This window comes from Lactuca saligna, chromosome 5 (assembly GCF_052625555.1).
Source record: "Lactuca saligna cultivar CGN05327 chromosome 5, ASM5262555v1, whole genome shotgun sequence".
Lineage (NCBI taxonomy): Eukaryota > Viridiplantae > Streptophyta > Magnoliopsida > Asterales > Asteraceae > Lactuca > Lactuca saligna.
In genome coordinates, this window is record NC_136421.1 from 295,362,272 (window position 1) to 295,388,058 (window position 25,787).

General features: G+C 32.9%; 2 pseudogenes; both read right to left on the reverse strand.

Annotated features, from left to right (window-relative positions):
• Positions 1-16,607: 16,607 nt before the first annotated feature.
• Positions 16,608-21,635, reverse strand: LOC145046900 (transcription factor DIVARICATA pseudogene; annotated as a pseudogene).
• A 42-nt stretch (positions 21,636-21,677) lies between these two features.
• Positions 21,678-22,689, reverse strand: LOC144998335 (transcription factor DIVARICATA-like; annotated as a pseudogene).
• Positions 22,690-25,787: the final 3,098 nt, after the last annotated feature.

A 25,787-nucleotide genomic window follows, 5' to 3' on the forward strand; every position in this document is an offset into this window, starting at 1 on the left:
ACGGGTAGATGAATGATGAGAGATAAAAGATGATGTGAGTAAACATTGGCAGCTATAGACTTAGTGCCTAACAAATAACATCAGCAGCTATGAAATTAGTGCCTATTGGACAAACACTGCTAGCTATGGACTTAGTACCTATTAGGAATTGGTAGCTATGGACTTAGTACCTATTAGATAAACACTGGTAGCTATGGATTTAGTACTCAGCAGCTATGTAATTAGTGATTTACGAATGAGCATTGACAGCTATGGATTTAGTGTCAGTCCTATAACTCTGGAAGCAAAGGACTTCAGAATGAACGAATGCGGGATAGATGACTCTTAGGATAGATCCTTAAGAGTAAAGAAGATAATGGGGATGGGTAATTGGGTCGATTGTTTGATTGTTTAAACATAATAATTATATTATTGTGGGTTGAAAACCCTATGTACTAACCAGGTTTCCCAACCCGACCCACTCAATTTATTTATATTACAGGTGTTGAGATGAAGTCACATTACACTGAGATATTAAAGAGATGTAGATCACTAGTGTAAATAAATGAAAGTTCTGTTTATGCTTATGTTTCTGTATTGATGATAACATCCCAAATGTTTTAAAACGAATTAAAAATACTTTTCTTCGGAAATGCTTAGATAACGTATTGATCATGTTTTACTGGGAACAAATTCCGCAACATTTTTATTAAAAGAGGTACTCTGATTTTTATAAAGCATAAACAAAATCGGTCTTTTCTGGCCGTGAAAATGGGGATGTCACATTATCTGAAAGTGTTTTTATGAGTCAACCTGAAGGGTATCATTCAAAGGGTGATATTAGAGTGTGTAGACTATTGAAATCTCTTTATGGACTTAAATAGGCCCCTAGAAAATGGAATGAGAAGTTGTGCTCTTCTCTTTCCAGTTTGAAAAGAAGTTGTGCTCTTCTCTTTCCAGTTTTGGATTCAAACAAAGTATAAATAATGATTATTCTTTGTTTGTTAGAAATTTCCAGGATACTTTTGTTGTTCTTCTTGTGTATGTGGATGATATCATCTTAACTAGAAACAATATAACTGAATTAAATAATGTTAATTTTTTTTCTTAAATCTCAGTTTTTAATAAAAGATCTTGGTGATCTAAAGTATTTTCTTGGTATAGAAGTTTTAAGAACTGATAATGGTATCTGTCTTAATCAAAAGAAATATTCTATGTAGTTACTTCTTGAGTTTGGAATGCTTGCATGCAAACATGTTAAAACTCCTCTAGAGTCCAATCTTGTTATTAAAAGAGAATCATATTTAGACATATCAGATTACTTGGTTAATATAACTGAGTATCAAAAGCTTATTGGAAAATTGATTTATCTAACTATTACAAGGCCTGATATTTCTTATGTTGTTCAGCTGTTAAGTCAGTACATGCATAGGCCCTACAAGTCACATGTTAATATTGCTTTTAGGTTATTGAGGTATTTGAAAAATGGTCCAGGTATGGGTGTTCATTTGTTTAAGTCAAATTCTTTTGATTTAGTTGGGTTTGTAGATGCAGATTGGGCTAAATGTTTATTTAGTCGTAGGTCTGTGACGGGTTATCTTGTGTATTTAGGAGGTTCATTAGTCTCTTGGAAGAGCAAGAAACAGAGTATTGTTTCTTGCTCCTCCACAGAGTCTGAATACAGGGCTCTAGGCAGCATAACTTTTGAAATAATATGGATTTTAAAATTACTTTATGATCTAAATATAAAACTAAAGTTAATTGTAAATATTTTATGTGATAATGAATCAGCAATTAAGCTAGCTTTAAATCCTATCTTTCATGAAAGGACAAAACATTTTGAAGTTGATCTGCATTTTGTAATAGAGAAGATTGAAAATGGAATATTAAAAGTTAACAAGATTGTATCTTCGGATCAAAATGCAGATATATTGACCAAATCACTTGGTAGTGGTTAACACGAATATATTGTATACATGCTTAATATGATTAATGTTTTTAAGAATAATTGAGAATATGTTTCCTCAACTTAATGTTTAGTTTGAGGGGGCATGTTGAGAAAAGTAAATGTTTTTAGTGTCAAACTTAAACATTAATTTATAAAGGGTTCAAGGTAAGAGATGTATTTTTTATATTTGTGTAGGGGTGTGTTATGTAATGTGTGTAGGTATTGTTGGGTTTGTATGCGGGTTATATTCCGGGTTATGGATGTATCCATGGATTGTATGACCCGAGTATATAGATGATAGCTGGTGACTCAAAGGGCTCATTCCGATCAAGATTTTTAGAGAACTCTTTACTTTTTCTCTTGTACTCTCACACATAGTCTAGGGTTCCATTATATTGTAGTTTTTGTTCATACATCTTAAAGTTTCTATATGATTCATAGTTCCATATGAGAGAGTGTGTATATGTAGTAAGGTTTTAATTGTAATTGTTGATGTATAAACCATCTGCTTCATATTTGAATGAAATGATGAAGTTGGAAAATCTTTGAGTTGTTTGGATTTTTGAGAATAGCAGGTTTGCAATGCTCGAGCCAACAGTTTTACAATTTGCCTAAGCAAAAATCATGTGTATGACAACTGTATTTCTATAAGTTTAATAAAAAATATATCTTTTTCTATCTCATTTTTGGATTAATCAATAGTTCTAATTGTGTGAACCACATTGGTTCCTCGTGTTTTTTATGTTTCTTCTTTATCTATATTTTGTATATATGTGTTTATTAATTTTTGATCAAAACATTTATGTGGAAGGCCTGCTACCTATACTAGAGCCCTTCCTCCCTCCACTTTGGGCTTTATATTAACATGCACATTTTAGGTCACAGATCGGTTTCAGGTTGGTCTCGAAACGGTCTGCTCTTTTGCGGTCAATCTCAGAGCAGTGCGATATTTTTTCGAATCGGCCCCTTTCGGTCTCATGCCGGTCTTTCTTCAGTCCAGTCTTTTTTCAGACCAGTTTCTTTCCGTCCGATCTTTTTTGAGACTGGTTTCGGACTTTTTCGGTCTGGTCTCATAGTCTTTTTATGTGTCTTTTTCGGTTCGGTTTTCAGGTTATTCCGGTCGGATTTTAGGTTTTTTTCGGACTAATTTCGATATTTGTTGGTTTTTTTAGTTTCGTTTTTGAGTTTTTTCTCTTAACAAATATGTGATTAATACCAAAACGATAGATTAAACTTTATTGAAAAAAATACACTAAAGTTTAATAATAAAAAAAGAAACAAAGTTACATAGTGTTATTTAAAATGATGACATCAACACAAAAATGATATATTTATAAACTTTGGTTTCCGGGTTTTTTTAGATCGGTCTCAGATGGGTCTCGCGTTGGTCTCGGACCGGTCTTGTGTTGGTCTCGAAATTGTTTGGGCTTTTTTGGGACCCGTCTTGGATGTTCTCAAACCTGTCTTTTTTAGCACCGATTTTTTTTTTTCGGTCCAATTTGATTTTACACAGGGTCAGTCTCGTTTTTTAAGGTTAGGTATGAGACGGATCCTTTTATTCAAGTCTAAGTCAAACTTATACAATAATTGGTTTAAATATGATAAACAATAATATACTATCATTGATTCTTTATTATATATTAATTTTTTTTAATCTAATTACAATAGTATTATTTTTATTCCGAAACTTGTTCAAAAATTTATTTTTATGTAGTTTTTTAATAAGGAAACATATTAGTATATTATTAATTTCTTGTTAATCTGATAAAATTTTGAAAATGTAATACCTTATTCAAAACATAAATTTGAATGCTATAACTCTCTCTTTCTCTCTTTCTTTCTTTCTCTCTCTCTCTCTCTCTCTCTATATATATATATATATATATATATATATATATATATATATATATATATATATATATATATATATATATATATATATATATATATATATATATATACTAATTTATAACTCGTGAGAACCACAATTATAAAATTAATTAAAAGTAAAAACTCAAAATTATTAATCAATTATTTTAAATAAATTATTAATTAAGAGATATTTTTTAGTTACATAAAACTTTAATAATTGATTTAAGTAAATACTAGAAATTATATCACGTTATAATTTGTATTAATTTTATTTATTATAGTGTTATTAATTTAATGTAATTAAAATAGAAAATTTAAAATTTGAAATTTAAATGGAGAATCAATAGGTTTACAAGTGATATAACATTAATTAGGACACTTCATATGGTGATACATAACAAAAACTTAATAAGGTGACACATTAATTAGGAGACTTAATTAAACTCTAAAAACTTAAAATTATTAATCAATTATTTTAAATAAATTATTAATTAAGAGATATTTATTAGTTATATGAAACTATAATCATTGATTTAAATAAATACGAGAAATTATATAAAATTATAATTTGTTTTAATTTTATTTTAATTTTTATTCTAATATTATTAATTTAATGTAATTAAAATAGGAAATTTAAAATTTAAAATTTTAATGGAAAGTCATTAGTTTGATTAGTGACATGACATTAATTAGAAAACTTAATAAGGTGATATATGACAAACAAAGAATAAAATTATTCTTTTATTAATATATATATATATATATATATATATATATATATATATATATATATATATATATATATTAATTACCTTATAAAGCATTTTTGGTCAAATGCTGAATTTTAAATCGTACAAACATACAATGTATTTGTACAATCAATTTATGCATTACAAAAAGAGTAGAGTACATATGGTCAACAGTTGAAAAGGTCAAATCTCTTATCCCCTATTCTTAGGCTATTTTCACCCGGTTCATTCCTTATCTCCGTATTTCCCCAAATCTCAAAATTTTTGTTCACAAATCTTGGATATATATCGCTGACGTTTCCATTTCTAGGGTTTAATTCATCTTTCAGCATTCAACCACTATTGTCACACCTGTCGCTTGGTGCGGGTAAACGAATAGTGTGTGTGTGTGTGTGTGTGTGTGTGTGTATATATATATATATATATATATATATATATATATATAGATATATATCATTTACCTATATGTGAAACCCTTTTCTCGAAGATTAACCGGTTTACGTCGATAAGCAGCTTCCTCACCGACCACTCATCATGCCTCCAGTGTAAGCTGGTTGATTGCCTGCTTAATCATGCCTCTGTCATCCAGTGGTAAGCTGTCTGCTTAAACTCCCTTGATCTATACATCAGTATGACAGGACACTGAGTTCTAGAAACGACGTCGTTTCGTTGTTGTTGAAGGTGCCTGTCTACTTGCTTCAGGTAAGCCTGACCTCACGATGAGGTAGAAGACTTGGTGGTGGGTTTTCCTTCTTGGCGGCAACGTTTCCCCCAAGCTTATTGCCACTCTTGGATCCCCTTTTACCGCCACCTCCCATTGATTACAACTGACTCGCCTTCTTGACTTCTTCTTCACACCGACTGCATGTATTTAAGGTTCGTATCATTTCATATGTTTGCTGTTACTTGCTTTTTTAGGATTTAATCTTTGTTTTTTTCTTTCCCATTTCAATAATTTCTTTGTTGTTGTTCCCTCTTAATTGTTTTTCTTGGCTCTCATATCTCCTTTGTTCCGGTAATGTTTCTATTACTGCTCAATACACCTCCATTCGTCTTTTTCTCTCTATGGTTTTGTTGCTTCAGGATTGATGTTGAAGAAGAAAAGGAAGGGCCTGGTGAAGTTAGAATTTATCCTAAAGACCATGACCAATGACAAATCTATTCCATGGAAGCTTAAATTAAGGTAATAAAATTTTCCATATCCCCTTTCTCGATTTCTAATTTGTTTGGTTTTGTGTTTTAAGAAATCAAAGAAGATAAATTGCAGAAGTGTATCATCGACTGTGTCTATTTATTGGCCTATGTGCTCACCTGCAAGAAGGTATTATCTCCATTTTTTTAATGTGTTTTTATTTTACTTTGGTTAAAATTGCAGCTTTTAAACACACGTTAATGGTGCCCTCTCGCTCTTGCTTATCAACTCTTTTCACAAAAATTATAATTTCGTTTAATTTTATTTTCTTTTTGCTTTCTAGAATTATTATTGCACTGGTCCTATTCTTTGTAATGGACAGATCCGAGTGATTCGACTTTAGAATCGGCAAGGGATGACTGTCTCTTGCTATGTATTACATTCTAATTGAAGAATCTGAATAGAACAAGGTCGGATATGAGGTAACCCTAATTTTTTATTCCCTTTTTGGTCTAATGTAATCTGATTTTGCAAATTTGGGTTCTAATCCTAATTTCTATGCATAATTCATAAACGTGTGTTTGGGTTCATCGGTTCGTGATAAAAAGAAAATCCAAATTCACCAACTTTGATGAGGTATTGATCTTTATAATCGATTTGGAAAGAAACTGCCAAATAGGGAGAGTTGCAGTTTAATAAAGAGTTTTAACTTTTATGCCGATACTTGATACATATACATATGTGATTGTATACAATATTAATATAAGGACTATGATAAATCTGCAATTAATGATCCGGATATCTATAAGTATGAATCTTTCTTAAGAATCAACTATGGTTTGATTTTAAAGAATGTGGTCTAGAGACAATGCATTATCAAAACTCGAAAAAAGGCCATCCGGTTATAGAAGCCATATCTTTCCATTTATTTAGTAATTTTAGTGATTAAGCTGAAAAAGATTCGAAAAAGGAAAAGACATAACTGTGGGAAATAACGATGCACTTCACTTTTTTTACCAATCTATACAAAATAGAATAATTTATACTCATAATAGCAATGTACTTTTGTATTTTCTACACAAAAATGTTTGATATAAAGAAACACTAACCAATTACTTTTTGGTTTTTTTGCATCAACTAAGGCATAAAAGAAGACTTCATCAACTTGGTTGCTTTTATCTCGTGATGTAAGTAATAATACCGTTCTCATATTTATCGTACTCTTAATAATCCACAAAACGATGAGTGAAATTTTTACTGAACTTGTCTCTTTAGTGAAGCTAAAGGGTAAAATTTACTCTTTCTCTATACATTTTGTATGTTCATTACTTCATCTATTCTTAACTGTCTCTTTGGTGAAGCTTAAAGAAATCATCCAAAGATGTCCACGTTTGTATTCGGTGACTAGCGTTACGAAAGTAGACATTGGCGGTGATGAGGATCGATTCATAACTTAGTAAAAAGGTATATTTTCGCACCTTGTACTTATTCACATCTTAATACCGATAGTTTTTGAATATTATTTAAGGGAACCATCTTCTACCATGAACTCTATTCCATGGTTTTAGGAGAACAATCAAGTTACAAATTCTAATTATTGTGATCATAATTTATATTACTATTTGCTTGGTCAGTGATACACTCAACATGAGTATAAGCTTTATAATCATCTTCAATGGTCTCTTTTTTCCAAACTTTTTAGAATTTCCTTGAATAATTTTGACAATTAGTCTCATGATTGACGACCTTGCCAAATACACAAAAGCTTAATGTATCTTAGTTTTGAAAAAAATAAGCGACATAACACCAAATTTGGTTGCACTAATGACTTAAGTTTATGGTTCTTTTTATTATTATCATTATTATATCAAGCCCTTAAAAGGCCTAAGCGCATGAAGGGATGGTATATACTCTGCATGAATTTTCAGAAGTAATCTACCAGTGACAAAAATCTTGACCTAGGAGAATTTTTTGAAATAATATTTGTCTATGACCATAGATCTCATGATCCTAAGTCCTAATTGAAGTTTCCTTGGTGTTACCCTCTCTCTCTCTCTCTCTCTCTCTCTCCATTGTATTGCCCCATCTCACCAATCTACTTCAGTTGTTGATGTTGTTGGTAATTGTTACATGAGTTGTTTGATATAAAATTACAAATTTAATGGATTTTAATAAAAACCGAGTTCATGGGAATGACTAGATTGTTTGGAAAATATTTTTAATCATTGTTTTTTCCTGACAACACTAAATAAAAGGAATGGGCTCTTTGTTCTCTTTCATAATGTTCAATTATTTACAAATTTTTATTGTATATTATTTTCAAAAGTCTTATTATGAAATTTATTATTTGAAAACAGATTGCATGAACATTTTGTTATTGCACTTCTTGGTAATATATTTCGAGTTTCACGATGTAATTGGAAAGATGAGTTTTGCTGACTTTTCTACTTTTAATTATTTTACCTCATTTTTTCCATATTTGGTATTTTTTATCTTTTACTTTAACCATCTATGTTTTTCTTGTTTTGAATACAGAAACTGAAGTGGTGGACACATACCACTCAAAGAATCTAAGCTAACCCACATATTACCAACATTTTGAGGAGTTAATTCAAGAAATGTATTAATTTGTACCATGAGCTCTCAAGAAGTCATGTTGTCCTACTTGATAAAAAACCCTAAAGAATTTAGCTAAAATTTAAGAAAAAACAATGTACATCCTTTTATCTGTGTACTTGAGCATCTGCTTTCATTTCTTTGTACTGAAACATTATACTTTCTAAATCATCACAACTATAATCTCATAATTTCATGTTTCCCTTCTTATAACAATTAATTTTAATTTTTGGTAATAAATACCAAAATTACGCTTTGTGGGTCGTGCTCAGCACGACCCTTAAAACGTCACTAGTATATATATATATATATTTCAAAACTAAATGTATGCACATGTAAAATGACAGCAACAAATAATTTTGTTGATGAATAGTTTTACACCAAAAAATTTTCAAAAGTTTATTTTCTATATAGTTTTTAATAAGGAAACATATTAGAACTATATTATTAATTTATTATTTATTGATTAAAAGTTTGAAAGTGTAATATTTTATAGAAAACATAAATTTGAATGTTATAACTAAAAATACATAATATTATAATATACAAATACTTAAAAATATATTGTTATTTCTTGTATAGAATTGTATACTTTCTTTTCCCTAATCAGTATGGTATCATAGTCCATTGTAACATAACACTAGAGTTTACTTTTACACTATTTGACCATTTTTTTTGTTTATGAAAATCATACATAAAAGATTAATAAAAAATCTGACGTGTTTTGGTTAACGTACTTCTGATCTCTCACCAAATGAAACCCGTTCAAAACTTTTAAATTAGAGTAAATTACCAGACACATCCTTCTGGTGCTCAATTTGCTTGTTTAGTCCCTACGTTTCAATTTTTATTCGGACAATCTTTCCCAAATCAATCCATTCATTGGTTGATTAGAGAGTAGAAAACAAGATGTTCCTCCATAAAATTCATTTTCTATACACCAATAAAGGGAGTTGAGAAAAATGGTAGTGTGTGTCGCCGGAAACACTAAAGAAATGGAGATGTGAAAGATGTTGGTGTGTGTTCACCGAAAACAACCAAGAAAGGGGGTTAAGAGAGATAGTGTTGTGTGCTCATCAGAAACAACTAAGGCGGCAACAAGATGTAGGGTTTATGAACCTTCTTGGTTATGGTTTTCGTATGTTGGAAACAACAAAGGCATCATTGGTGTCCGATCTAGGTTTAAGAAGAGGGAAGATAGTGGTGCTGACAGATCTAATACAATGATGGCATCGAATCTTGTTTTCATTCTCCGGAAGCAACCAAGGCATCAACAATGTCAAATCTACAGTTTAGGGAAGACAACGAGTAGCAGCGGTGATAGATCTAAGACAGCGGTGACATATAATCTAGTTTCAGTTTCATCAGAAATGACCATGGCAGCGAAGACGTTAGAACTATGGTTCTTGGTTGAGCTTTTTGTTGAGCTCTTGGTTGAGTTTAGAGAAGAGTGAAAAATGAGATATATCAGATAAAGAGAAATGTGAGACGAGGGTAGCCGGTTAGGGGGTGAGGCCATGGTGGTTAAGGTGAGATTTTAGATTTTTTTTCCCTAAAATGTAACACTCGTGTTCCAAATTAGCTAAGCTTACTTTCTCAGGGACTAAAAATGAAGTTTTTTGGAAGGAGACCTTGTGCCACGACTTGGTGCAAGGATGCCTACGACATGACACTTGCTTGGAGGATCGCGTGTGTATTGTGCCGCCACAGTGTGGCCTAGTATTGCCACGACGTGGCAGCTGTTCTAGCCCAAACCCATGACTCTTCTAGGGTTCCATTCATATTTAAACCTTACTAATTCATTTTTAGGGTTCTTTATCGGCCTCCATCACCCTATAAAACCCAGAAACCCTAACCATGGCATCCATTTCAATTATGAACTCATTCTTGGAGCTTTTTTGTGATTTTTGAAGAAGAAGGAAGCATTTGGTGTGATAGTTTACTTGGTAAGGATCATCCATTTCAGCTAACACATCTTCTGGACCTTGGTGAGTGTCCAAGATCCAACCTTTTCCTTGCTAAGTTGTTAGATATCTTGATGGTGTCCCTTTTCTTCATGTCTTGATGGATTTTATTAGTGCAACTTTATAAATCTCAAGACCACTTAGAGTAATTTGTGCCTTGGATCTGATTTTTAAGTGAGCCTTGGTGTCATGCATGCAATCTTGGTCATAAACCCTTAGTTTTGATCTAATAAGATTTCAAGACATGCATTGGACATGCATGTCTGAAAAGCATGGATTTTTATTGTAATTTAGTATTAGAAACCCTTCTTGAATTATGGGTCTTGAGATATTCAAGGTTAAGTGCTTAAAGATTAAGTCATGATGTGTTTTCACCCCTTTTTCGGACCTAGGATGAGATCTTCACCACTTGGAAGGTTTTAAGGGATAAAGTTGGAAACTTTATCTATTTAGACCATAGTGTGGACCAGATATAGGCTTTGGAGCCCTTTGGATCGAAGAATTCGACTTATTCTATTAAGTTGTTTGGGAAACAATGATCACGACATGGCCTAGGCTGCCACTTCATGGCGACTAGGCTAAGGCCAGTTTGGTTTTGGCGATTTGTGGCCACGACGTGGCCAAGGAAGGCCACAATGTGGTGACCAGTTGGAGTTGACTTTGACTTTGATCGTTGATTGTTGACTTTGACAAAGTTTGACTTTAGGTCATTTTGGATGTATTTTGAATAGTAGATTGAAGTTTAAATCCGTGTTACTTTATAGGTGACCAGTAGAGGTAGTATCTGGAGCAGTGATTAGCTCAACTATCATTTCAGATTGTGAGGTGGGCTCTCCTCACTGTACTTGTGGGTCGAAGGCAGCAATGCCGACCTGCTAGGTCATGTATCCGGCTATATAGGATGCTGCTATGATGTAGTTATCTGTTAGATCTACATGATTATCTATTTGATGGTTATATGTTTATCGGTTACATATGGTGACATAGTGTGGTAGGGTTGAGGCAATACTGCTCTTTGCGGAAGCCAACAAACCTGGGAGCAATCTAGTCATAAATCGTTGGCCAGGTAGGGCAAGCTTGACTTATGTTGAGGGCTCGAAAGCAAGCCAGACATAAGCTGAGGGGTGGTAAGGCAAGCCAGACTTATGTTGTGAGCTCAGGAGCAATCTAGACGTGGCATGTAGGCTGGGAAGGCAAGCCAGACTCGTGCTGTGGGCTTAGGGGTATGGCTGTGGACCCAACATGCATGTTGTTATCTGTTTAGTGCGATGGTACCTTGGGGAAACTCAATAATTTTTGGCTTATAGTTTGATTTATGGTTTTAGGTACCTCAGAGGATAGGGGCAAGACAAAGACTTGATCGTACACATCCTTCTGATTTTATGAGACTTGATTTTAGGATACTCTAATTTTTTATTTGACATTTGGAAAGCAAGTTTTGAAAACAATTATGGCTTTGGTTTTTTTTTTTTTTAATTTGAAAATTTTTACCATAATTTTTAAGATGCTACATAAAATTATAATTATAAAAAATAAATGATAAGAACATCAAAAAATAAATAAGTAAGGATGATATAGACATTTCAGGTTGAAGAGAGACCAAAATTATAACAAAAAAGATGCCATATGAATGGTCCTACCGCCTTAGTGAAAAACAAAACATAAGGATAAAACTAGTGAATCTGGCCGAACCATAAGGACAATTCACGTAGTTTCCTCTTTAGTTTTTCATAAAAAAAGTCTTGAGGAAGCGTTTTTGCCATCTTCTAGAGGGATCAATAGGTCAAACTCTTGAAAGAGAAAAGCTTTAATCTCATGATCCAAGGCACTACTACCATAGTAGTCTTTCCATAGAGAGAAAGGACATGTCACACCTCGCTAAAGTGGAAACATGAGGTGTGGCAGTACAAAGGGTTTCATAGCAAAAGTTAAAAGACAACACGAACCATAGTATTAAAATAATTACAAATTTACAATGAGTTTAAACAAATTTTAAATGAAATTACAATGTAAACTGAAATACAACACATGCGAATACTCCTATAAGTGAATTGTCCCTAAGTACCACTTACTCGATGATTTCTGAAAAAACATGTAAAACAAGCGTCAACTATAAAAATAGTTGGTGAGTACTCACAAGTTTATAACATAATATAGTTTGAAATTCATGATAATCTGAATATTGATAACAGTTTCCTTAAACAAATATTCATTGCTAAAATAAGTAAATAATTTTTCGTGAATAAAAGTTCGTTGCTAAAGCGAGTAATAAAGTTTCCATAAATAGAAATTATTGCAAAAATGAGTAATAACTTTGCATAAACAAAGTTCGTTGTCATCATGAGAGATAAAGTATGTTGCCAAATGAGATGCAACGTTCATATGCTTATGGGAAATAAAGTTTCCATAAATAGAAATGTATTGCAAAAATTAGTAAATAAGTTTGCATAAACAAAGTTCATTGTCATCATGAGAGATAAAATATGTTGCCCAATGAGGTGCAATGTTTATACTCTCATGGGAAATAAAGTTTCAATAAATAGAATTTTATTTCAAAAATTATTAAATAAGTTTGCATAAACAAAGTTCATTGTCATCATGAGAGATAAAGTATGTTGCCCAAATGAGATGCAACGTTCATATTCTCATGGAAATAAAGTTTGTTGCTAAAACGAGATACCAAGTTCGTATGTGAATAATTATTATACCATGAGTTCACAACCTAAGCTTAATGACCGAGGGTGCCCTCTTCTATATCTATCGCTAACATAGGGAAATATGGTAAAATTCACTCAAGCGAATCGCGCGAGTGAGGAGTTGTCTACCTCCTAATAGCGTTATCTATAATAGCCATGGGCTCAAATGAGTTAAAGAGTTATGTGAATTGATTTCAGGGACTTAAACGCGATAAGGCCTCATAAATTAACAATAGCATACACATACATAGCAAAATGTAGCAACCAAGTTTGATACAAGTCAAATTCAAAGACAATGAATAATAAACAGTTTTTGGACATGCTTTTCCACCCCCAAAACGTAAAAACCGAAAATATGGGAGTTGTAAATACTCACAATGCATTGAGATGATACAAGTGTTGCCTTGAACTATGTTTCACTCGTACAAATATTGTTTTCCTACAAGGATGTTACACATTAATGAGTCTCTGATTGAAATCTAATACTAGTATACTTACGACTACAATAGAATTATGTCAATAATGTGTCAAAATTTAATATTGTTAAGTTACAAAAGTTTTTCTGAAATGGTGAAATTTTATAACATATATGATTAATATAATTTTTGGATATTATTTTAAAGAATTTTGTAATATTAATTGAGGGTATTTCAATACATTTAAAAGTGTTTTAAACTCCTAAAATCCAAAAATATTATCAATCAGTTTCCAAAATTCATCAAATTTTACTTTTTTGTTCCAAATACAGTATAGGTCTTCCAGAAAATATTCCTTGAATTTTTGATGTGATTAACTGTTTTTCCAAAATGTTAATCCTTCATATCAATATAAATTCGTGAAAAATATTATCTAGATAATAAAAATTCCCAAACTTTTATAATACTTCAATTAAACATTCTTAAGCTGAAAAAAATATAAAAATGAGTTTCTAAATAGTTTAACCCGATTTTATGATTTTTTTTGCATTTGTTATAACAAAAATGGAAATAAATAGAGACAGTTTCCAAAGTTGCCAAAAAATTTTGTAACACTATTATTATACATATAGAAACTTTGAAGAATATAAAAGATATTTTTCAATCAATTTTGGTATTTTTCTTTGTGTTATTCTCTTGAATAATCATTAATCAGTGAATAATTAACAAATAGCTCATTTAAATTACCAAAAAAAATTTAAACTTCATTTACAGTGCCCCCAATCCAAGAAAAATACCAATGGTGATTTTTATATAGTGTAATCTGATTTTGTGGATTTAAGTGTATTTAATCTTATAAAATAGAAGAAAAACAACATACTGATTAAAAAAATCATGCAAATTTTTATTTAGCGTTCTAATATACTGTAAGGTCTTCTGGTAAATTTTCATGAATTTTGGATGAGTAGAAATATTTTTCCCATTATTAGTCCATTATAAATACAAAAATAGGGGAAAAATAGTAATGCATTATGAAAAATTCTGAAAATATGTTTTCTGAGTACTCTACATGAGGTAGGATATGCGAAAAATATTATATACCCTTTTTACATTCCTTAACATGGTTTTATGATTTATTAGAATTAAACAAAAATAAAATTCAAAACCATACTAAATAGTAACAAAAATCAATGAAACTCACTGAAATGTTATCATTTACTTTAGGGGTCATCGACGAAATTACCTAGGATTTATAGACCTCATAAAGTATTTTATATGAATTATTTCCCTATTTTCTTGCAATAAATATAATAATTCGAGAAAAATGAATTATTTTATGAAAATTTGTAGAATATCTCATCATTTTGTTGGTGGAATTCTGGGAAAAAATGGATTTGATCAGAAAAGAAGTTTTAGATATTTATTTGGGAATAAATTCTTTATGAACCTATTTGAAAGCTTTTAACAACAAACTTTGATAATCAAGCCTATAAGCTTGAAGATCATCACATGTGTGTTGGTTTTTAGGGGAAATACTACCTCCAACATCATAAAAATCATGGTTATGAAAATATGATTCATAATCCATCCATAGAATGGTGTAGAAGAAGAAGAAGATATGTATGAAAACTTGAGATTTTGAAGGAATAATGAAGTAGAAATCGAGTTTACCTTCAAGAACACCACAAGATGATGAAGATTTAGAGTTCAAGGTGTGTTCTTGGACTCATTTTATGGAATAAAATTCAAGGTTGAAGGAGTGAGGAAGAGATAATAGAGAGAAAATGAAGTGGAGGTGTTGGAAAAATGAGAGAGAATGAGGGATATGGAGTGTGAGGTTTGTGTAAATGTTTTAGGAAGGAAAATATTGAAGGATGAGAGAGGGTGGCCGACTTTTGAGGGTATAATGCCCTCCCTCTCTTTTAAGTTTCTAAAAATTTCAATTATTTTATAAAAGTTTCAAAGTTTTTATAAAATATACACCCAAACCAAGATTTTTTTCATGAAACCTTGATTTTTGACCTATAAATTATAGGTAACTGTTAATAAATTAATTTTTATTATCCTTTAGGATATTTTCCTGAATTGAATTATTTTGAAGTGATATTATAAGGTTCATAGCAAACTTTATGGTGTTTTAGGTGTAAAAGTTTGTAAATTTGAGTTTACGGCTTTTTAGGGTTTTTCGGATTTTGCTACTTTGAATATCAAATAAATTGAATCTTTGAGACTTCAAATTAATTTTGTGTTTTCTAAATCTTATTCTAGTTAGAAATAATGTTTGTAATTTATTTTTATCGGTTTATTGGCATTTTATGTAGTGATTATGAAATCCAACGAAATTGAGGAATCAAGTATACTAGCCCTAGTCTTCAACTTTGACTTAGGTTTCTATGAGACTTTGACCTAATTTCTAATACTAGGTCAAGTGCAAGAAGGGTGTATATGATTAATGAAATGGTGCTCAAGTCAAGAAATGACCCGAATATGGATAATCATTACAGTTAAGTAGTTGTAGAATTCACAATCAATGTGAAATCCAAGTACACTATCCATTGTTTCTAATCGTTTCCAAGTTTCTATTAGGTTATAACTTAGCTTTTAATTACTAAGTGTAGTATGTCTTGTGCCTACACATGAAACTAAGGTTATCAAATCTAGATCTGACTCGAATTTTAACGGTTGTCACAGGACATCTCCTTTTGACCCAAAAGAGAGGTTTATAACAAAAATTAAGAACATAAAGAGATGTCTAAGAATCTTGATTTCTACAAGGAAAATCAAGAATAACTAGGATTGAAGGATGCTTAATGTTGGTGGAATTTTTGTTCAAACATGATATTTAGTCAACGCAAGCTTGTGTAACGAATAGATTCTTGGATTAGGTGCTAAAAAGATAGACACGATACGACTACCGGTTATATCATACATGTCACTTCGTTTTTGTGGAATTAGTTTTGAGCACCACATAATTAAATCATTGATAAAAGTCCATTAGTTTGTTGAGCTAAAAATTACATCTTAATCAAACTCTTATCCATTCTCAAAGAGCTAAAACCGAACACAACTGTCACACTAAACAACTAAATTATTCACATTGTAGATAAACGCGACAAGAGAATACTGAAAACACCATGGAAACAAACAATAAAGCTACCCAAATCAATGCAAAAAGAAAGGAAAAAAGCTTTTCAGGTTAGGCTCATCCATGAGGGTAGTGCATCGCAGGTTGCATCTAGAAAACCATGTTCTGAGATGCACACAAAGATTCATGTAGACCACCACCACCACCCCCACCACCACCATCACCACCACCACTGCCACCAAAAGCACAAAATGAGTTCCCACCATATCTTGGAGACATGAAATAGCTCCATGTGTTTGATTGAAAGCCATTGCGGTGTTTTCGTTATTTGGTTGATTCCATGGGACTTTACATTGCTCCGGTGAAGCTGTTGTTTTGTACTTCGGTGAAGTGATGTGGTTTTCATTAAGATTTACAATTGTTATATCATGAATACTTGATATTCTCTTATCTTTCCCTTCGGAAAGTTGCTGGATAAAGTACTTATGAGCATGGATTCTGACTTGAGTAGGTGTTCTTATACCACGAAATTTTGAGAAATATTTCTCCACTCTCCTTTTCCGTAGTTCTTTAGGCCCAATAGAAACAACCTATGATTGTGTTTCCTAAATATCGATGTCAAATTTAATCCACTTAATATGGGATCTCGAATCAATACAAAAAATATCGCTTGCTAAAAGAACAGAGTGAGTAAAGAAACTTACTTATGTTCTTCTTCTGTCCAAGGAACACCCTCTTTCCTTTCTTGTTCTAAAGGCCGACCAGCGGCCACCACAGCCACGGTGGTTGTTGGGTCAAAAATATTGGTTTATACTTTAATTTTCTAGGCTTTAATGGTTTACAGTCCATGTGGTGTTTGCAGATGGGTGTGTTCACAGCCGTGAACCTGTTCACAGCCGTGAACCTGTTCACAGCTGGTTGTTCCATATATATAGTTTGTTAGTGAGTCATAGAGAGTGTACAGTCAAGAGAGATAGAGAGAGAGAGAGAGAGAGAACTGAGCATAAGTATGTGTAAGTGTGTGAATCTTGTGTAAGGAACTTCATTCTAATCAAATCATACAAGATTCATATTCTTCTTCTTCTTCTTCTCTTCTATTTTGATTTGACATCATCCGTTTGATTGGGATTCCGCACCATCAAACGGATCTGATTGATACATAAGCAGATTTGGGACTTACAATTGGTATCAGAGCTTGGATTGTATCAATCATTTTGCCAGATCTGAAGCGTATTTGATCTTATTTTTGAAGGATTTTTGCGTTTTTGGATAGATCTCTGAAAATTGGGGGGGGGGGGGGGTTGTTCTTCGTGTTTTTGTTAAAAACAAGTTCTTGATCGAGTTTTGGAGCAAAAAGGGTAAAAAAAACGTCTATTTTTTCGTAACTGTTGAAAGGTTTACGACACTTGAAGGGTTCACAACCATTGAAGGGTTTACGTTCAGGGTTTCTCGGCGGCGGCCGTAATCACGAATTAGGGTTTCTTGGACGTTTACGGCTCAGAGTTTTCGGTCAGCCTTGTTCTTGGTCCAGCATTTTCGGCCCAGCGACAAGTGTTCGGCCCAACTCATATTCGGATCCCAACTTCGAATACACGGACCTGCAGTAAATAAATCAAAAAATTCTTGGGCTTGCTAAGATTCAAACTCGCGCCACCCCCTTCCTCAACCAAGCACCTTACCAGTTGATCTAACATGCCACATGCTTCATTACTTCGAAATTTAATTCAAAAGGACTCTCTTTCGCACCTAATTTCACATTTTTAACATTTTCAGCCCAAAAATCAATTTCCTTTTATTTTTAAATTCCATTTTCTTCCAAAAACTTTAGTTTTTAATTTTTGACTTTCTAAATTGACTTTTGACCTCAAATTTTGACTTTGACTTTTCAAGTTTGACCTTTGACTTTAAACATTGACTTTCTCGTTTAACTTTCAAATATTCAAATTTAGTTTTTAGGTTTGACTTTTCAAGTTTGACTTTTTAAGGTTGACTTTCTTAGTTTATAGTCAAAGGGCATATTTTTAAAACAATGAGTTCCTCACAAATTCTAGTCAATGAAGTTTCATGCTGTCAAACTTGCATTAAAACTGTTAATTTTGTACGTGAACAAATTGAATTGATAAAGAGTGAAAACGAGGACCTAAAATATGAGAAGTATGAACTTAAGAAAGACTAGAGACCATTAAAAGAGAAATTAGAGGCCAAAATCAAGGACTTTAGAACACTTCAAGAAGAATATTACAACAAATGTGAAAATTCTAACTATATTAAGATACAACTTGCCTCTGTGACTGCCGAGCTTGACACATTGAAAAACAAATTTGAAAAATGCAAATTTTAATTTTAGAAAATATGATGTGTCAAGTGAGGTAGTTGCCTCGATGATTGAGAAGAAATTAAAATTTAAAGATAATCAATCTAAGGGGCTAGGGTATCACAGTGTTCCACCTTCCTTTAATGAAAACTATACCGCACTCTTTGAAACTAATAAGGAAGAGACACCTACTCAATTTGTCCCATTCCCTGAACCAGTTCCAGTCAATACTGAACAATCAGGGCCAACTGAGGGTGTTGAGGTGAAGAATACTGATGTTTCTACTTCCTGTGCAGGTAAAGTAGCGGAAGATGAGAACAAAGAGAACACTATTGAACAAACCAATGAATTCCTGAACTTTGAATATGTTGCTTCTAATTTTGTTGCCTCTAATACACCCACTGTTGACAAATACATGCCACCAAAATAAGCGAAGTAGACTACTTGTTGCAAGTGTGCATGTGGGAACAACCAAAAACAAGTCAAGGGCACGCCACCAGGAGCAGGAAGAAACAACTTCCCAGTGAAGAAAAAGACTTGCTTTCATTGTGGAACACCTGGACACATTGCTAGAAATTGTCCTAATCGCACATACGTTCCCTGCTACGCACAAGGCTGGAAGAACGCACCAAGAGGGAGGTTTTCCAAAAGAAACCCTTCGAGGCCACATTCAAACCATGGCGACTAGAATGCCATGAAGGGCGAGAGTTCAACTCCCAAGGCCATGAAATCAACTCTCAACAAACAAGAAGGGTATGCCGACCAAGAATTCCAATGCAAGAGATGCTTCGGCAAAATCAAGATTAGTCAAATCAAAGTCATCTCAACGATTGGCTTCCAATTCAAAAGCAAGTACCGAGGCACCCATCGGATTGAAAAAGAAATGGGTTAAACCCAACTACAGATGGGTACCAAAGGTTCAATCTCCTAAATATCCTAATGCTTCTAATATCTCTACATATTCTGTTTGAGATAAGCAGCATATGTCGTGGGAGAGAGTTTCTTGCGTAGATGACAAAGGTCAACCCAGTTTCAAAATGGACTGGTTTCCAAAGACCAACTGATTCCACTCTCTGTCGGAGCAGCAATGTAGGCATATCATCAGACTTCGGTTTGTTGGTAGTGATTATTCCAGGCACATGATAGGAGGCATCTGCAACTGTGCAACACTCAGAACTTTGTTTGAGAGTATGTGTCCTTTGCGGGAAAGGAAGAAAGGAAGGGGTCACTCATTGGGATTGTGCTTAACGATGTGAAGAATTTTCACATATGTTCTGAGATTATATGTGATGTTCTTAGACCTTCTGGATGCAAATTCTATCGATAACTTACGGTTTGAGTTTTCTTCTTGATACTCATGAGTTATCTTACACTGATTCATTTTGAAGATAATTATTTTCTCTCTTATAGTTTTTCTTTAGTAGGTATTGTTTGGGAAGTGATATCAAGAGAGTGATAACGGGCAGTCGAAACCAATGTAAGGTATTGAATCTGAATTGTCTAGACTCTATGTTCAATGTGCTAGTTTATTTCTGTTTTATTTCTTTTTTAGAAAAATCAAAAATCCAAAAATATTGTGTGCTAAGTTTTCTTTTAGTTTTTTTTTTTGTCTTGAAAAGTAAATTCAGATATAGATGAGACTTATGGAGACTGTATCGATATTTTATGATCTGAAGCTTCATCCATGAACATCGAAGAATTCTCATTCGAAGGAGCAAGAAATGAAGACTATTCTTTCAGCATTCTATCCTTCAACCTGAGAAGCAAGGTGACACTGCATTTGAAGATTATGTGATAGATTGCATTGAAGCCTCCCTAATCAATTTGTTGTTATTCTTGTACCTGTTGAAGTGATCCAGAAGATTAGTTCTCTCTATTATTCTTTCTGAAGATTCTGAAGCTGAATGCGCCATCTTTCAAGAATCTTTTCAAGAAGCCTCCTCACCCAATGTGTGTTTAGAGCCAAATTATGAAGGAAATCCCAACTACTCAAGATGAAGTCATTCATTGAAGATTCATCAAGTTCATCTTGAAGCTGTGAAGAATTTGAAGATTAATGCTGAAGCCAAGCTCCCAATGAAGATTGACAAGAAAAGCCAAATACTTTTTAGGGGGAGCTTGTTGGGTTAGTTAGAAAAGAAAGCTATAAACCAAGGGGGAGATTGTTGGGTCAAAAATATTGGTTTATACTTTACTTTTCTAGGCTTTAATAGTTTACAATCCATGTAGTGTTTACGACTGGGTGTTTTCACGGCCAGGTGGTGTTCACGGCTAGTTGTTCCATATATATATAGTGTGTTAGTGAGTCATAGAGAGTGTACGGCCAAGAGAGAGAGAGAAAGGAGCATAGGTATGTGTAAGTGTGTGAATCTTGTGTAAGGAACTTCATTCTAATCAAATCATACAAGATCGATATTATTCTTCTTCTCCTTTTCTCCTATTTTGATCTAGCATCATCCGTTTGATTGGGATTCCGCACCATCAAACGTATCTGATTGATACACAAGCAGATTTGGGACTTACAACGATGATAGATGATCTATTCCCTTGTGCACCATATGGCGGTGGTGAGAGAAACACATTAGCGCTATTGTTTTTTTCCCCATTCTAAAGTGAAAGGAGAAGTGATATTGTTATACCCATATTTTGGATAATACCCTGCTTCGATACTACTAACATCATCCTCCAACTCCTTATACAGCCGCATAACATCCGTGACCGTCTTCCTCGGAACCATCTACGCCACTCGCTGCCACCGATCAGGGGTATCCTTATCAAACTTGGCAAGAGCGTTCTCAAATAATTTGTTCTCAACAGGAGTCCAAATTGTGCTCATCCATGAAAACAACCAATAAAACTACCCAAATCAGTGCAAAAAGAAAGGAAAAAAGCTTTTCAGGTTGCGCTCATCCATGAGGGTAGTGCATTGCAGGATGCATCTGGAAAACCATGTTCTGTGATGCATTGTAAGATACATGTAGACCACCGTCGCCACCCCCAACACCACCACCACCGCCACCACCAAAAGCACCAAACGAGTTCCCACCTTATCTTGGAGACATGAAAATAGCCCCATGTGTTTAGTTGAAATCCATGGTGGTGTTTTCGTTATTTGGTTGATTCCATGGGACTTTACATTGCTCCGGTGAAGCTGTTGTTTTGTACTCCGGTGAAGTGATGTGCTTTTCATTAAGATTTACAGTTGTTATATCGTGAATACTCGCTCTTCTCTTATCTTTCCCTCCAGAAATTTATTGGATAAAGTACTTTTGAGCATGGATTACGAATTGATTAGGTATTCTTGTACCATGAAATTTCGAGAAATATTTTTCCAGTCTCCTTTTCCGTACTTCTTTAGGCCCAATAGAAACAACTTGTGATTGAGTTTCCCAAATATCGATGCCAGATTTAATCCACTCAATGTGGGATATCAAATCAATACAAAAAATATTGCTAAACATAGTGAATAAAGAAACTTACTTATGTTCTTCTTCTGTCTAAGGAACACCCTTTTTCCTTTCTTGTTCTAGAGGCCAACCAGCGGCCACCACAGCCACGACGACGATATATGATCTTTTCCCTCGGGCACCATATGGCGGCGGTGAGAGAAACCCATCAACCTTATTGTTGTTTCCCCATTCTAAAGTGAAAGGAGAAGTGTTACTGTTATACCCATATTTTAGATAAAACCCTGCTTCGATACTACTAACATCATCCTCCAACTCCTTATACTGTCGCATAACATCCATTGCCGTCTACCCCGGAACCATCTCCGCCACTCACTGTCACCGATCAGGGGTATCCTTATCAAACTTGGCAAGAACACTCTCAAATAATTTGTTCTCAACATGAGTCCAAATTGTGCTCATCCATGAAAATGACCAATAAAACTACCCAAATCAATGCAAAAAGAAAGGAAAAAAGCTTTTTAGGTTGGGCTCATCCATAAGGGTAGTGCATTGCAGGTTGCATCTGGAAAACCATGTTCTGAGATGCATTGTAAAATTCATGTAGACCACCGCCGCCACCCGCACCACCACCCCCACCACCGCCGCCACCAAAAGCACCAAATGAATTCCTACCATATCTTGGAGACATGAAAATAGCCCCATGTGTGGTTGAAATCCATGGTGGTGTTTTCATTATTTGGTTGATTCCATGGGACTTTACATTGCTCTGGTGAAGCTATTGTTTTGTACTCCGGCGAAGTGATGTGGTTTTCATTAAGATTTACAGCTGTTATATCGTGAATACTCGCTCTTCTCTTATTTTTCCCGCCATAAAGTTGTTGGATAAAGTACTTTTGAGCATGGATTGAGACTTGAGTAGGTGTTCTTATACCACGAAATTTCGAGAAATATTTCTCCAGTCTCCTTTTCTGTACTTCTTTAGCCCCAATAGAAATATCCTGTGATTGGATTTCCTGAATATCGATGTCAAATTTAATCTTCTCAATGTGGTATCTCGAATCAATACAACAAATATCGATGAAGATGGTGAAAGGATTATAGTTTCCAACTTCATTGAAATCCAATTAAAAAACCCAGAATCAAGATCAAAATTTTAAAGGTTTTTCTTCAAGGGGGGGATCGAAATGTGAAAGGGCTTTACAATGGAAATATGAGGGTTAAAGCAAGAACCATATATTTTTTGTGAATTGAATCAAAATAGCTATTCTTCTTTTGTTTGCCTCCACAGCCAACCACCCTGTGGAATCTTTAAAAGACCAACTTTTCGAAATTAAATGATACCCCAAACATAGAGGGGTATGAGAGGTATCAAGAAAAGCAAATCCACTCTCTTTCTCTCTCTTCCCTCTCTTTTTAGGAAGAGATGAACAAAAACCTAGAAATGTTGAACAAGATCTAAACCCATTATTGCCAAGAACGCAGTGTTGGTTGCTTCAAGATTGGAAAATATCGACATCCCAATTAGGAAAGTTGGCTGGTTGAATGATTGAGAGTATGAGAAAAGGGATTTTAATTCCTCAAAAGCTGGAAATGGAAAAGAGTTGCAGAGAGGTAGAGAGGAGAATCTTGAGATGAATCCTTGGATTCTGTGAAGTGAGTAAAGATTGGTGCTTTTCCCCTATTTTTCTTTAGGCCTATGAAGCTACAAAGGGGGTAAGGAGAAACAACCATACCCCTCTTGAACGAGTGAATCTAAAGTCTCTTTAGAGAAAGAACAAGAGTACAACACATGTGGGAGGATAAGGTGGTGGAAGATGATTGGATGAGATGGGGTTTAGTAGACAATGCCAATTTAGTATTTTAATAGGCACTCCCTCTACAATGTTATATGGATTTTGTTGGTAATTTCATTTTAATAATGCTTTTTTTTTTTATTGTAAACAACAATTAACATAGCCATAATATTGTAATCTTTTTTATGTGGAACTTATTTCATTTTTTCTTATTTGCTTATTGTTTTTTTCCTTTTATTTACATATATTAAACATAGATTTATAACTTTGTTTATTGTTTAAAATCATTGTATGTTTGGTTATCATTTTTTAAACCATGTTCTTTTATATATCATATATTTGCAAAAATAAATAAATAAATACGTCTTTTCTTTAAACCACTAAACCACCTACATTGTCATGTTAATAAAGAGTATCTTGTGAAAAATATACAATGACACAATTAAACCACCTACAATTCTTAATATATCTCAAATTTATAAAAGTAAATGTAAAAAATAATATAACAATAAATCATTTTTAATCATTTACATTATTTTTTAAAACTAAAAATATTAATACTTTAAGTATATTTTATTTTTTTATTTTTTCAAACTTTTCAGAAAAACACACATATTTGCAGGTTATACAATCTTCACTTATATAAATTTATTATAATAATTTTTTAAATCCAAATATTCAAAAATTAAAATAGGTTTTAATAGTATGATTTTTAATCAGATCATGTAATTGCTTTATATGCCGATTATGTGTTTTTTGCAAATATATTTTGTGTTTTATATTATTAATAAATGAATATTGATCAACTACAATAAATTCAATTAAATGACCGTGTTATTCAAATTATAATATTATACTAGTTTAGAACCCGTGAGAATCACAGTTATACAAGTAATTAAAGTTTCATATTAAAAAATCAAAATTATTAATCAATTATTTTAAATAAATTATTATTTAAAAGATTTTTTTAATTATATAAAATTATAATCATTAATTTAAATAAATACGTGAATTTATACCACCTTATAATTTATATTAATTTTATTTATTTGTTAATCTAAGGTTATTAATTTAATACAATTAAAGTGAAATTAAAATTTGAAATTAAAATTTAATGTAATTAGGTGGGAAATTTAAAATTTGAAATGAATAATTAATATGCTGGCAAATGATATTATATGAGACATATAATATTAATAAGATGTTCTAATATAATGATACTTATTAATACAAGAATAAACATATTCATTTATTAGAATATAGATTTAGTGTTGCTAAATAAATAGTATAATTTCAAATTAATATTATATTATTTATCAACATAAATTGATATAATATGTGTTGTTAGATTAAGCAATTTTAAACCAAATTTGGTGTAAAAGTTATGTTTTATTGTTAAGTCGAAGATACGGTTAACATAAACCTAGTATAAAGTTTAAGTTTTCTTATTGATCGGAGATGCTCTTAGTTAGGGGCGAGTATTTTGACTGAATTGTATTAGACCAATACTTGTACAAAATTGATTTTGCTAAAATTGGTAGACTTTGGAACAGACCTATTGATGTTTATTAAGTCCATGTCTAGGGTTAGTTCCTAGTTCTTAGAGATAACAATGAGTATTTGGACCGGATTGGACCTGATCGACTTTTAGACCAGACTGATTTTGCAGAAATTAATGGATCTTGGACCGGACCTGTTGAGACTTATCGAGTCCAGGTCCAGGTCCGATTCCCCATCAGATCAAGTTCAGAGATCCAAATGCTCACCCCTACTCTTAGTATAATAATAATAATAATTTTATAGTTAATTACAA